The following is a 14,492-nucleotide window of genomic DNA, read 5'->3' as shown; positions in this document are numbered from 1 at the left end:
TTTCCATCTAAACAGACAAAAGAACCCTAGGCTGATTGGCAACAATTTCAGTTGTTAAAGCTGATTTCAGAAGCAAGAAAAAATAATAGAACTCTATTCCCCTCCACCCTACCCCTACCCACAACAAAAAGTCTGGATGTAAATAGATAAAAACATGGGTTGGCAGCTGATTGTGCTGGCCTACCTCTCTCTGATGCCCTGGCACTTTCTATTATGATTTCAAGGTGAGTATCTTCACTCTGATTCACAACGCTGTGCAAAGCAAAGGGGGAAAATAAAGGTGTGGTGCCAGCAACACCTGTTCTTTTATCACGAATAAAAAAAAACCCAGGTTGAGACTGCATAAAGCCAGACTTGGCTAAGATGAGAGAACTCCAGAGCTCTTTTCTGAGGCCTCACGCCTGTGTGTAAGGGTCAGCCCGTAGTCAGTGCTGTGACCCCAGGACAAGTGCATGCTTGAGTGGGTGTAAGCTCCTGAAGGTGAGCCACTGGGACTGTAGCTCATGACGTGGCTCATGGAATGATAACTTCGAGTGCCTAGGTCTAGCTGTACCATAAAGTATTAGAAAAACTGAATAATCAAATACAAGTTACAGTATATTTTTCAGTTATTTCATCACATTCTTTACCCTTGGATTCATTAAAGATGTACTAAATAAAGTTCTTTAAAAATCATCTGAAAATATCTTCTAAATACTGTCATTACCTTGGTCTAAGAATAGGTTTTCTAAACCTAACAAGGGTATACATGTATTAAAAATGTAGACCTTTTATAATAGTGATTATTTATAAATCTTCATAGTTGCCTGTAATATCCTAATTATTTGAATATAAAATATAAACTTTAAGAAAAATAGAAAAATTTTCCAAGAAGACCCAACTCCCAGAATTCTTTTGCATCTTATCAGTCAGAACTATAATATGTGACAAGACTACCTTGAACTGCAAGGAAACTGTTGGGAAAGTGGCAGTTTAATTTTTCCACCCTCTACAATAAAAGTGGACAAAGGAAAAATGAATTGGGACTGCATGGCCTGGGCAACCAAAAATGCCTTCCATGAAGACTCTGATAATAAGAGTTTGCTGGTGTAGAGTAAAGCTAGATTATAGGCAACTGAAGAGTAAATGGGGGTTGAATAGTGCAATACAATAAGTGGAAATGTTTTCTATCCATTTGTCTACAAGATTTGCTATAATGATGAAGAGAGGCAAAATGGTATCTAGATTGAGTTGTGAGGTTCGGGCAGCTTTTTATTTTGTTTTAATTTGGGGGGAGGGTACTGGGGATCAAACTCAGGACCTTGTACTTGCAAGGCAGGCGGCAGCACTACCGAGCTAAATCCCCAGCTTATTTCAATTTTTAAACATGAAGCAATAGGCCATGTTTGTAAGGTATTGGGAACAACTTCGTATTCAAAAAAGGGAGAGATTAATGATGCAGGGAGGCAAAGGAATGAAAAAGAAGACTCCAAACAGCTTGTGCTTGTGGGTTTCATCCTACTTGTGATCTTCCCTTCCTGAATAACTACCTGTGGACTTTGGGCTTGCTTAGCTAGCCTCCACAACTGTCGAAACCAATCCCTCATCTAAATTTATTTAAAGCCCAGGTCTGTTTCTGTAGAGAGTTGGAATGAGATGCACATAATAGGCTTTCATAACTAGTATGAGTCCACAGCACTGACTGAAAGGGCTTAGGGGGGTTGTAATGAATGGTGGAAAAGAAAACACTGAACCCCATTCTTTTATAATACACTGTATCATGGGGAAAAAAATTGTCAGATCCCTGTCCCCATCCAATTTGTCACTGCTCTAAAAGAATGCCTAAGTTTTTGTTTTGCAACATACCAATAATGAACATTGTAATGATTCAAATGAGCAGGTACTATTATTTGCCATAGGTCAATGACTAGAAAACTCATGATGTGATTTAAACTCTAGGCTATTCCCACTATAGAATGTTTCTTTCCCACTGTATCATAAGAATGCAAGAGAACAAGAGACCAAAATAGGTAACAGCTGGAAAGTCTTATACACACTGTTAGGAATTAAAATTTTTTTAGAAATTTCTATAGTAAGATGGAAATTTCTACTTGGTTTTGTTGTCATTTAAAAGCTAACCTATGGCCAGGGATTTAGCTCAGTGATTTCGCCACCTGCTGCGCAAGCACAAGGACCCGAGTTCGATCTCCGGTACCAAAAAAAAAAAGAAAGAAAGAAAAGAAAAAAAGCTAACCTAGCCAGATGTGGTGGCACATGCCTGTAATCCCAGCACTCAGGAGGATCTCTGAGAGCTCCAGGGCAGCCTGAGCTATATAGTGAGTTCAAGGCCAATTTGAAGTCCATAGTAAGACTCTGTCTCAAAAAAACAAAAGGAAAAAAGAAGTTAAGCTAGGCTGGTGTTGTAGCTCAAAGGTAGATTGCTTCCCTAGGATGCCCTAAGCCTCTGGTTCCATCCCAGCACTGGAAAAAGAGGCAGGCTCTCACCCTTCGTTTATAGTTAACTGACTTTCAGTGAATATTCCAAGACCATTCACTGGAGAAATCTTTAACAAATGCTGTAAGGGCAACTAGATATCCACATGCAAGAGAAACTCACACCATATTTAAAACATTAGCTCAGAATGTGTCAATTACCTAAATATATAAGCATTAAAATGATAAAACTCTTAAAACAAAAAGATAAATCTTTATGATCTTGGATTTGGAAATGATTTCTTACATATGACATTAAAAGTATGAGAAACAAAAAAATATGTAGATGAATTGAACTTGATCAAAATTTTAAAACTTTTTGCATTAAAGAAAATGAAAAGATAATCTTAAAAATGGGAGAAAGGGCCAGGGATTTAGCTCAGTGGTTCTGCCTGCCTCACAAACACAAGGTCCCGAGTTCGATTCCCGGTACCAAAAAAAAATTTTTTAATAAATAAAAATAAATTAAAAATGGGAGAAAGCCAGGCATGGCGGTGCACGCCTGTAAACCCAACACTTGGGAGGCTGAGACAAGAAGATTCCTACAAGTTTGAGGTCAGCCTGGGCTACATAGTGTGTTGAAGGCCAGCCTGAACTACACAGCAAGACCCTGTCTCAAAAAACAAAACAAGGGCTGGGGATTTAGCTCAGTGGTGCTGCGCCTACCTCATAAGTGCAAGGTCCTGAGTTCAATCCCCAGTACTGGGGAAAAAAATCCAAAAAACAAACAAAACAATGGGAGAAAATATTTGTAAATAATATATTTGATAAAGTCCTATTATCCAGAACATGTAAAAAAGTCTTATAACTCAATAACAAAAAGAGAAACAGTCCAATTTTAAAATAAGCAAAAGACTTCTCCAAAGAAAACACAGAAGAAAGAAAGAAAGAAAGAAAGAAAGAAAGAAAGAAAGAAAGAAAGAAAGAAAGAAAGAGAAAGGAAGGATAATCAACATCACTAGCTATTAGGGAAATGCAAATAAAACTATAAGAAGTACCATTTCATATCCACTAAGATATCTATAATAAAAAAGAAAAAATAGCAAATAAGAAATGTGAATGAGTGTGTGGAAAAATCATAATCCTCACAATTAGCTGGTAGGAATCTACAATTGTGGAAAACATTGTGGTGGAAAATGGTTTGATGGTTCCTGAAAATGTTAAAAATGGAATTATCATGAGACCAAGCAATTCCACTTCTATATACATAACCAAAAGAAGTGAAAACAGATACACAAACAAATACATGTTCCTAACATCACTATTTAGTATAGCCAAAAGATAGAAACAACACAAATGTCCATTAACAGATGAATGAGTAAACAAATTGTGATATATGGAGTATTAATTCAGCTATGAGAGCAAATGAGGTACTACTGGTACATGCTGCAATGAGAAGGAATATAAGAAACATGTTGGGCCGGGGATTTAGCTCAGTGGTTCCTCCGCCTACCTTGCAAGCGCAGGGTCCTAAGTTCGATCCCTGGTACAAAAAAAAAAAAAAAGAAACATGTTGAAGGAAAGAAGCTTGGCACAATGGTCACATATTGTATGATTCCATTTATATGAAATATCTGGAATAGGCAAATCCTCTTTAGTAGTTGCCAGGAGCTAGGGTTGAGGAGATTAGGGAATAACAGCTTAATGGATATGGTCTTTCCTTTGGGGTGATGAAAATATTTTGGAACTAGAGAGAGGTGGTAGTTGCACCACATTGTGAATGTGCTAAATGCCATTAAATTACTCACTTTGAAACAGTTTTGTGTTTTTGTTTGTTTGTGGCACTGGGGATTAAACCCTAAACCTGAGCTACATCCCCACTCTGCACCACCATTGCCTGCCTTTTTTGTAGAAAGGGTCCCACTAAGTTGCCCAGGCTCAGCTCAAACCTGTGGTCCTCCTGCCTCAGCATCCTCGAATGCTGAGATTATAGGCATGTGGGCTGGGATTTTTAGCTCAGTGGTTCCAACGCCTGCCTTGCAAGTGCAAGGTCCCCGGTACCCAAAAGAAAAAAAAAGATTATAGGCATGTGCCACCACACCTGCCTTTAAAAAGTTAATTTTATATGATATGACTCTCACTTAAATTTTTTAAATGAAGCCAAGCTTTGCAGATGAAGTTCATATTAAGCAATCAAAAAGGATATCTTTGTCATTGTTTTATTTTATGAGACAAGGTCTTACTATGTAGTCCAGGCTGGCCTTGAACTCACTTGTAGCCCAGGATTTAAAGTGCTGATTTTCAATTTATATTTAGATCAAGTGAATTATATTTTGTGTTTTGAAACTTCTTCACTGAATTTGAAAACCAAAGATCTGGCTTTCATTCCTAAACAAAACAGTAAGAATTATAGCCAAAAATTAAGTGATTTAGTTGGGTTTTTTTCTCAAGTGTTTTAAAATATACTTGAGGTTTTTGTTAGTGAAAGGAAATCATATTAAAAACAGCTGGATCATTTCTACATAATTGGCTTTTCATTCTTAATCTGGTTTGAACTATTTACTCCACTTTAGTAATTAACCATTATCAGACTCATTAATAAAACAAACCACCTCTTCTATCATTTATAAAATGCTTGTCACACAAAAATTTAAACAAAGAATAAGATCTGGGCAAAGCAACAGCCCCTTAAAAGCTATTTCCACTAATTACAGGAGTACTCTTTTGTTGTTGTTTTCCATTTATTATAAAAAATTCCCAGAGACCCACAACATTTCTCTTGGAAGAGTCTATCTGGAGTCTATCTGAATTCTTTTATGCAAGAGTAATTATTTTAACAGTACTTTTTGTCTCCTGACATGAAAAACTGAATTTTCAGCTACTTATTTACATCCATATAATAAAAATCATATTCCTATTTAATAATGCTACTCTTAGAGACATTATTTTTTCTAGTTCACTGAGTAAAAAGAATATGAGAGATAGTTTAAGATTTATTTCTTAGTTTTAGACATATTCCTTATGAGATGGCACAAGCAAAATCATCAATTTGTGCACCTAAAAATAAAATCAGATTTACATAGCCAGTTATATAACTTTGTTTACTAGGATTTGATGAGAATGCCAAAGTCTTAAGTCATTTAGAGGAAAATGTTTCATTACTGTAATCCTTTCTCTCCAAGGTTTCATGCTTTATAAAATTAAGAATATTAATTTTACAGAATAAGAAAAAATATTTGAATGCTATTCAGAATATATAGAATGTCATTTATTCTCATTTTGTAGGAAGACAACTGAACACTAGTAATTGAAATTTTGTTTATGCATCTGTTAGTGCTTTATCTCACTGGGCTGCAATTGTTCTCATTCACATTTATCTAACCAATTAACTATGTATACCTTATAAACATACCATTTTAACTTTATTCTCTGGTGCTTACTACAGCAATTTACATATAAGAGATACTTAATTAATAAGTATTTGTTGAGCTCAAAGTTGATATATCTCTTCTTTTTTTTTTTCTTTTTGGTTTTTTGAGACAGGGCCTCACTCTGTAGTTCAGGCTGGTCTTGAACTCACTATCTAGAACGGGCTACCTTGAACTTGCAGCAATCCTCCTGCCTCAGCCTCTCAAGAGCTGGGATTACAGGCATCTGCCACCACACCCAGCTTCGTTTTCATTTTTATACTGGCTCGCACTACAGACTTTTCAGAATAAAGAAATCTGTTGAAAATGGCAGGGATACTCCTACCTATTTATAACTTTAATACTTTTTCTACATCTATTGATTATCACTGGTTTATATAGAAATGGCCCCAAAATTTGATTTCTAATTAGTGTTAAATAATATTTTATTAACTGTTTCTAGTCATCTTTCATAGAACATTATACTTCTAATAAAAATCATATTAGTGGAGGTGGAAGGAAAAGAGAAGAAATAATTGAGATGTATTATGTACATGTACAATTCCCCATAATGAACGTAATCATCATGCACTGCAAACGTGTACTGATAAAAAAATTTTAAAGAACACAAAAATTAATCGAAATAAATGTACTAGTGAAATCACCATTAAAGAAATTAAATCTCATGACAATCTCAATTTCAAGGACAGGAATACTTTTTAAAACAGTCTAGCTACAATTGTCCTATCTAGAGAATCTGGAAAATAATACTTCCTAGTCCTTTTTATCATAACTCAAAATTATACATAAATATCAAAATTCCTAGTCTTTTTTGTCATAAATTACAATCTGCTACTTTTCCCAAAGTAGCAATGTATAGGAAGAAAGGAAGAGAAAAAGACAGGGAGAGGGAAGGAAAGAGTGACAAAGGGACTAGTTTAAATGGCTGCATCAATTGCCTTTGTAGAACCTAAATAACCAAACAATATTAGTGAGAAATTGGGGTTTCTTCACTCATGACCTGAAAATTTCACCATTGTGTTTTAGACTGTCAGATATCTTATATAAATGTACTTTAAAATACAGAATTAAATATCTTTTTTTATTATGCCTCCTTTTCCTTAATCATGCATATATTTGGAATATGATAAAATTACATATGATTTGTCTTAAGCAGCATATATGTCCATCAACAGATGAATGGATAAAAAAATACAGTATTTATACACAATAGAGTACTACTCTGCCATAAAGAAGGATAAACTTGAATCATTTATAGGAAAATGGATGCACTTTGAGACCATAATTTTAAGTGACGTAAATCAGCCACAAAAGCTTAAATATCACATGGTTTCTCTTACATGAGAAACAAAATATATAAATAAAGTGAAAAATAAAAGAGGCAGTAGAAGAAAAGGAAAGAATTATAATATTATGATACAGCATGGCCAATGTATCTAAAAGTATAATTGATTCAGTATAATTGTTTTAAGTGTTTTATATGTTTTTGGTCTATTTCTGGCTGTTGATCTATCTATATTTATGATAATTAACTTGCTAAAGACTTAAATCTGATGTAGGCAAAAAAATAAAAAGATGTGTTCTGTATATATATCAACTCCCCACAATGAATGTAATCATATTTTACAAACATGTAATAATAAATTATGCCAGGCATGGTGGTACACTCCTATAATGCCAGCACTCAAAAGGCTGAGGCAGGAGGATCACCAGTTCAAGGGCACCTTGAACTACACAGTGAGTTCAAGGCCAACCTCAACTATATAGAAAGACCCTGTCTCAAAAAAATAAATATATAGCCATGCATGGTGGTCCACGCTTATAGTCCCAGCACTCAGGAGGCTGAGGCTAGAGGATGGCTGCGACTTCATGGCCAGCCTGGGCTACATTATGAATTCAAGGCCAGCCTGAACTACACAGTGAGATCTTGTCTCAAAAATATATATAATATAGGGCTGGGGATTTAGCTCAGTGGTTTCCCCGCCTGCTGCACAAGCGCAAGGACCCGAGTTCAATCCCCAGGACCAAAAAAATAAAATAAAATAAAACAAATATATATAATATATAATATATATTTACATATAATAAATATATATAAACATATATAAAGATGTATTTAATATATATATGTGTGTGTGTATCTATAATTTGTCCAGTGGTTTTTTTTTTCTTTATTGTTGGTATTATCAGTCTGTTTTATGTAATGGGGCACTGTTGGATCTTCTCAGGCTCTAATTGTAAGGATAAAAAATTACATTTTAACATAATGTTTACGACAATTTGGCATTTTCTTTACATTAATGCCAGAGTTTGAATGGGTATTTTAAATTTTATCTCAGAAGGAGGATGTTTGCTTTTTCTTGGTTTTTTTTTAAATAAATCAAGTAACTCATTGTTAGTGCTTCTGGCTCCTACCAGAATGAATGTGTATCATTTTGACAAAACACAGAGGTGGTGCTAATAGTTATTAAAAGCATTAAGGCATTAACCTTTAGCAAACTCATATTTCACTTGGCATACATATTTAAGTATTTTATCAAGCTAAAGTTAAACACCAAAAATTAGAGTGAAAAATTGATCCATTTTGTTTAGCCTGAAAAGGATAAATGTGATAAAAAAGAAACCATTAGAATGAAGAGATGGTGTAAATAATTATTTTAGTGTTAATTAACATAATTCAATGTACTTATGACTGGTAAAGCTAAAATATGAGAGAGGAAATTGATTTAGAAACATTCAATATAATTATCATTTAATCTTCAGCATTTCAGGATTATGGAATTGATTGTAGCAGGAATTTATTTATTATACATTGTATAAGAATTCTACATTCAAGAATTTTAAGATTAGAATATTTTAGATAATTCCCAATGACAAATTTAATTCAGATCAATTTGTAGGCATCCATAGCATACCTCAACAATAAGTTCTCAACAAATTAATTATCACCCCAAAGCTCATGCTACCTGACTATAACCGAGGCATTTCACTGGCCACTAAAAGAATCCAAGGGTGAATACAACATTATTCCTTTCTACATAAGAAGTAAGACATGTACTTACGTCTCATGATACAGGCAATACAATACAGGGTAGAATGTGGTAAGTACTATGCAAACAAAGAACTATGAGGATATAGCAAAAATAAATGGGCACATCCCACAATAAATGTTTGTAGTTAATGTTTATCATTTTTCTAGCTATCTGGTATCTGAGACTTTTGGCTGTTTGTAAAACTCCCTCGCATCATGGAAACTAAAAAGGTGATTTTTCCATCCTTCCTGACAGCCAGAGAATATGTCTGAAGCTCAGCTGAGCAACTCTCACCTTCTAACCCTGCCCAGCAGCAAAGACTACACACACACTCTCTGTAGTTGTAGCTGCAATTGCAAATCAAGTTCCAAGAGCAACTATCTTAAATATATTTGAATACTACCTGAAAAACAAACTGGAGGATCTAGTGATGAGGATGGTGGTCACAATGACCTTACTGAACCAGGTGTGCCAATATGATTTTGGATGTTGTTTCTGGTTGCCCAACCACAAACTTGATTCTGCAGTTTTCCTAGTCATTCTGTATGCAGTCCGATATCCTTTAAATAAATGATTCTCCACTTAAAACAGCCAGAATTTATTTCTATTCTTATCAACTACTACCGGTAGGGAGAAACAGCATTTAATAAATGGTGACTGGCTTTTCTTTTGTTAAATTTCTACCTTTTGACCCAGCTCAGGACCTTCTGTCACATGCAGAGTAGTTAGAGCAATTATCTCAAATTTGACTGACCTTCAGGATCAAACTGAAGAGCATGTGAATTCAAGGTAAAAGGACGTGGTCAGAAAACCCAGAGAACACTACCCATTCATTTGGCAATATTTATTGAGTACCTACTATTTTTCAGGTACTTTGAAAGTTCTAGAGATTATCGGCAGTAAAAGCAAATATTTTCTCTACTTTCAGATTATTGTTTTATGAGACAATCTCATAATCACCCAGGTGAACATATAATTATAAATGAAAAAAGTTTTCTGAAAAAGCACAATTTATGACAGTATGTAATAAAGGAACCCAACCAAAACTGAGGGGTTGCAGAAGGCTTCCCTGCTGAAGGATGTTTCCGCTGAGATTTAAAGAAAGACAGACATTCCAGCCAGGCCTGGTGCCACATGCCCATGATCACAGCCCTGGGGAAGCTGAGCCAGGAGGCTTAAGGCCAGCCTTGGCTACACAGCGAGTTCAAGGCCAGCCTGGACCACACAGCAAGACCCCGTCTAAATAAATAAATAAATAAATAAATAAATAAATAAATAAATAAATAAATAAATACAGATATTGGACCTTGAAGGGTCTCAGAGATGTAGAAATCCTACGTGAGAGGTTAGTAATCAGGTCAGATGCTTGATCTCCTGAAATACGAGGCAAGAGGAGACAAAGAGCAGCCTCTTCTTGGGAGGGTTTTAAAAACTGTTATCCAGGGAAAGTGAAGTCTCAAAATTTTGAAGTAGATGGAAATATGTTTGAAGTATTCAGATAGCCAAAAATTTGTTCACCAAAAAGAGTGATCTTGAGGGCACAATATAGAGCAGTCGCCAAACCAGGGTGCAAGGGCTCGGGGACACGTATGAGAGCTTCCCTACATCACGCCGAGATGTTTTCCAGAAACCAATTTCTAGGTCCTCAAGAAAATTTTCCTACAGTTAACCTGCCCAAGAATGAGCTGATGTTCACAATCAACTTTCTCCCAAGTTACAAAATAAATATATACTCCTCATTCAACCCAATTTTCAATTTGGTACTTTCCCCTGGGCTGTACCTCTAAAACATCAAACAAACCCATAAATGAAAATGCTTATTTGGAAGAAATGTCCCCAAACAACTAGTCCATAAAGCTTCCTCTCTTTCTTTTTTTCTCCCCCCCCATTAACTTTATTGGTACATTTTACGTATACAATACAGTTACGTTCATCTTTGGGATCTTGTACCATTAGATGATGTATCTTGGTTCTTATTTTTCCCCATTCCCCTGCCCTCCCTTCACCCCTCCACCCCTCCCTATTTACAAAGGAGTAGGGAAAAGTGGGAGGGGAAGGGGAAAGAAAGAAGGGTAAAGAAAAAATACGAGAAAAGGAAAAAATGGAAACAAAGTATTACAAACTGCTTGGGCTGTTTCCAAGCTTTAGGTATTACAAACTGCGTTGCTACAATTTGTAATAGCTAAAGCTTGGAAACAGCCCAGCCGCCCATCAACTGGAAACTGGATAAAGAAGATGTGGGTTTTCTATAAAAAGGAGTACTACTCAGCCATAAAGAACGAGAAACTGGAGACATTTATAGCTAAATGGATGCATATTGAGGCCATACTCTTAAGTGAAATAAATAGGACACACGTGTAAATAGCGAATAGTTTCTCTAGTGTGAGAAACTGAAAGTGTAAATAAGGATGAAAACGATTAAAATGAATAACTGGTAATTTGAAATAAGGAAAGGTCCAAGGGTTTGGGGATGGTGGGAGGGGAAGGGGAAATGGAAGAAGGGAAAGGAAAAACTATGAGAAAAAAAATTGGAATCAAACTCTGTGTAAATAGGGAAGAGTAGATGGGGTGAAGGGTGCACAGGTAATGGGAGAAAAAATAAGAACTAAGATACATTATGTTCTGGTACAAACACTCACTGATAAATGTAAATGTATTTTATACCTAAAATGTACTAATAAATATATATATAAATTTTTTTAAACTGCGTTGCTGTAAACATGGGAGTGTATATATTGCTGCAGTATGATTCTTTTAATTCTTTTGGGAAGATACCCAGCAGAGGGATAGCTGGGTCAAATGGGACCTCCAGCCCTAGTTCTTTGAGGAATCTCCACACTGATTTCCACAGTGGCTGCACCAGTCTACACTCGCACCAACAATGGAGAAGGGTTCCTTTCTCCCCACAGTCCCACCAGGATTTGTTATTGGTTGATTTCTTGATAGCAGCCATACTTTCTAGGGTAAGGTGGAATCTCAGTGTTGTTTTCATCTGTATCTCTCAAATGACCAGTGATGTTGAACACTTTTTCATATATTTATTTTCTGCTTTACTTGTTTGTCTGAGAAATGTCTGTTCATTTCAGATGCCCATTCTCTCTCTCTCCCCTCTCTCCATTATGGTTTATATCTAATGTCCCCCCTGTCTGTCTCTCTGCCTTTCTCTCTCTCTCTCTCTCCCCCCCCGCCCCCCCTCTTGGAATTGGAGGAGCTGACAGGAAAAGTAGAAACTACAGAGAAGCTAGAGAAATAGAGCACAACATGGAATAAAGAATGAATTAGGAATGGAACCCTGGCTTCTGGGGCCAGAGACTCCTTTAGCACAACATAAGATCAGAGAGGTCAGCAGCTCCAGGGAAAAAGAAGCAGCTAGTGGCAAGCAATAGCCCCAAGAAAAGCCTACATCTATTGTGAACTGCAAGAACAGTGTGGAGTTTACTCTGAAAGTAAGAGTTGGAGAGTTGGAGAAAAAAATCCAGTGCAGCACCTGCCACATTTCAGCATATTTAACACATTCACGACTGGGCTGTAATTTGTATGTCTCGCTGCCAGGCAGCTTGAAGCACCAGTGGTATATGCATGACTGTCCCATAGAATGGCTTTTTATTAATTTTATTAGTAAAAAGACTGATAAAAATGATTAGATCCATTTGTACCACCAGTGGAATAAGCTGCCCATTGGGACAGTGATCATGAACCAATGGAAGTTCAAGCCAATAGGAATATGTTAATCAGGAGCCATTTGGGGAAGGGGTTAATTGTATAGGCTGAGGTACAGAACAACTATACATTAAGGTTTCTGGAGTCATCCTACCACAGTGACTGGGTGGAAGACCACCACAGGGTAGTTGTAGAGATGCTGAGCATGGTGGTACATGGCTATAATCCCAGTACTCAGGAAGCTGAGGCAGAAGGATTGCCAGGAATTCAAGGCTAGCCTTGGCTATGTAGTGAGTTTATAACCAGCCTAGGTGAGGCAAGATTGCGGCAACCAAGAGGAAGTGGTATGGGGACTTGCAAGTTACAGGGAAGAAGCCAAAAAGAAACAAAAAGATGCTGACCCTCCAGCTAAGTCATCGGCTGTGCCAGAAGAGATGGAGCAAGCAGAGAAGGACTGTATCCGAGGCCCCGTTTGCAAAGGCAAGTAGAAAAATAAGGAATGGATTTTCATCTTTTCTTGAAGAGGAATAAATTTCAGAACAAGACATTTAATGCAAGACTTGAAATCATTGATGCCTCATTCTAAAGCAGATACTAAAATGGATCTTAAAGATAAATTATTTGTGATTAATGAGGTCTGTGAAATGAAAAACTGCAATAAATGCATCTATTTTGAAGCTAAGAAAAAGCAAGATCTTTATAAGTGGCTTTCAAATTCACCTCACGGGTCCTCTCCCAAATTCCTTGATCAAAATATTCATACCCTAAGCAGAACTGAAGACGACTGGAAATTGAAAGGTTCTCGGCCAATTTTGTCTTTTGACCCTGCTTTTGGTGAATTGGCACATTATGCTTTGTTAAAAGAACTCTTAATTCAGATTTTTAGTATGCCATGATATCATCCCAAAAGCCAACCATTTGTGGACCATGTATTTACTTTCACCATTTTGGATAATAGGATATGGTTTCAGAACTTTCAGGTCATAGATGAAAATGTTCAACTTGTAGAAATAGGACCTCGTTTTGTCTTAAATCTGATAAAGATTTTTCAGGGAAGTTTTGGAGGACCAACTTTATATGAAAATCCTCACTATCAGTCGCCAAATGTGCATTGGCGTATCATAAGATCCATCAAAGCTGCAAAATACAAATAGAAACAGCAAGTAAAAGATGTGCAGAAACTGAGAAAGAAAAAGCCAAAGACTATTCTTCCACATGATCCCACTGAAGATGTTTTTGTTACACCAGGTGAGGAAAAACCAATAGAAATACAGTGGGTAAAACCAGAGCCAAAAGTCAATTTGAAAGCAAGGAAAAAAAGGATTTTCAAAAGGCAAAGAAAATTGAAACAGAAGATGAACAGTGGAAATGCAAAATGAATCAATGGATAACTAAGTTTTCCAAATATTGTATATTTTGTATTCAGTGTGTAAATACATCTATTATCCTGGACTACTTTATGTCTAATTAATTTGCCAATTGAAAGAAAAAAATATCATAGAATCAGTGGTATTTATCTTTTTCTAAATAAAGCACTGTACCACCAAAAAAATTAAAAATAAAAAAATAAAACCAGCCTAAACTACATAGCAAAATCCTGCCTCAAAAAAAAGAAATTGCCAGGCATGGTGGCACAAGCCTGTAATCCTAGACACAGGACACTGCCGCAGGAGGATCACTGTGAGTTCAAGGCCAGCCTGGACTACATAGTGAGTTCAAGGCCAGCTTGAACTACATAGCAAGATCCTGTCTCAAAAAAGAGAAATAATTAATTAATTAATTAAAATAAAAGAGAGAGTTGCAGAGAAGACTAGGACTAGATGTAGATTCTGAGAAGTTTAAGCTCATGTTAGGAAGGTTGTAGAGGTCCCGCTCTCCAGGTTGAAAAGCCAGGGCAGTTGTGAATAACTTTTAGAGAGGACTGGATCTGAAAGTGCTGGCATTAAGTTCTGCAGACCGC

At 36.3% G+C, this 14,492-nt stretch overlaps 1 pseudogene; it reads left to right on the top strand.

Moving 5' to 3' along the window:
• Positions 1–9,087: 9,087 nt before the first annotated feature.
• LOC101718129 (ribosome biogenesis protein BRX1 homolog pseudogene) lies at positions 9,088–13,911 on the top strand (annotated as a pseudogene).
• Positions 13,912–14,492: the final 581 nt, after the last annotated feature.

This window comes from Heterocephalus glaber, unplaced genomic scaffold (assembly GCF_053883595.1).
Source record: "Heterocephalus glaber isolate CG9 unplaced genomic scaffold, H.glaber_assembly_v1.0 deba00001442, whole genome shotgun sequence".
Lineage (NCBI taxonomy): Eukaryota > Metazoa > Chordata > Mammalia > Rodentia > Bathyergidae > Heterocephalus > Heterocephalus glaber.
Note: the sequence above shows the minus strand (reverse complement) of the source record. Positions and strands in the feature narration are given on the sequence as shown.